Here is a 1417-nt window from a genome sequence, read left to right as displayed (position 1 = left end):
GCCTATTCCTCCTGAGCAAACAAAGCGCCAGCAGCCAGAACTGCCTGCAAAGACCCCAGAGCACTGCGGTTCATAATGTGGACAAATGCACCCTCTGGAATACCACTGATGATGTTTAAGCGTCGCTTAATCAAAAATAAGCTACTCTTTAGTTTAAAGAAAATATTACCATTTTTTCTTTGCTTTCGAAACTTCAGTTGGGATGATTTTGTTCAACTATCTTCATCAATTATTCAGTGATACAGAGGGCAAATAAGTCTACAAGGGACTTGCTGAATTCTTTGTCTTCCTACTGAGGAAAACCCTTTTCCAATGCAATACAGAAAGGGTTGCTGTGCTAGATTAGACTGTTTTGCAAGGCCAGGCCTAAGCTGGTAGCCCCAGCAGATGACAGCAGCCATCCCGAAAACCTCTTGTATTTCCTTTACAAAGTCTTCCCTTCTGGAAAAAGATTTAAGATTTGCAATTCAACTACAATATTAATCTGACTAAGTGACTTAGCTGAAGTCAGAGGTGCTGCATTACAATTGCAGCTTTGAAACAGTTGGCTTTTGCAAAACAGAGATAAAGCTGATGCTTGTCTAAAAGTTTTGGATATTGTTTATTATCTTTCTCATGAATGTAATAATTTTTTATTAACTCTGGGTGACAGAAAAGATATAGCTGACTTTTTAATACCAACACTAGAAGAATATACTTGCAGGATGATGGTCTAATTTTATTTCTTGACATGCATTTTATTTAGGGAATGATATATATCTAGCCCACTCAGCACCTGCTGTCTTCAGATACACCAGCCATTTATGTCAATTATTGAGGGTTCCCCTGTAGGCTCTGAAGAGCAGTTCTGCCACTTCAGAATCCCCTTCTGCCCTCATTCAGTTTTTATCAGATTCTCATCTCAAACTCCTACCACAGCCGCTTGTGCTGTAGACATGAAGAAACAAGGAACAGGCTGCTTTCTGTGCTGATGAGATACCCCAAGGAACTCTAGATAGGGAATCCAGGCTCTGGAAATGTGTTAATTCCTTTCATTTCATCACATGTTCCTATTTGTTTAATGAGGTGTTCAAAATTCAGGTGCATCAGCACACCAGCTGGCTTTGCCATAGTACAATCATTGTGAAGGTCTATCCCAACCTGCAAAAAAGACTTCCGAAGTCATTTAACATGTGTTTTTTGGGTTGGTTTTTTTGGGTTGTTTTTTTTTTTTTAACGAGTTTGTTCAAAACAAAACAAGGACCATATTTTTTTTTCTTTATGGAATCTTAGGGGGAAATTCTTCCAATTTCAAATTGAAAATTACAGAAAATGCTTGAACTTAACAAACCAATGCACATTCATAGCAAGTACGATTTCGGTAAGGACAGCTTTTTGCAGAGGGTTCAGGTGACACTGGTCAACTCATTACGCGTGA

The sequence above is a fragment of the Falco biarmicus genome, chromosome 2 (assembly GCF_023638135.1).
Source record: "Falco biarmicus isolate bFalBia1 chromosome 2, bFalBia1.pri, whole genome shotgun sequence".
NCBI classification, from domain to species: domain Eukaryota; kingdom Metazoa; phylum Chordata; class Aves; order Falconiformes; family Falconidae; genus Falco; species Falco biarmicus.
This window is presented reverse-complemented; position numbering follows the sequence as displayed.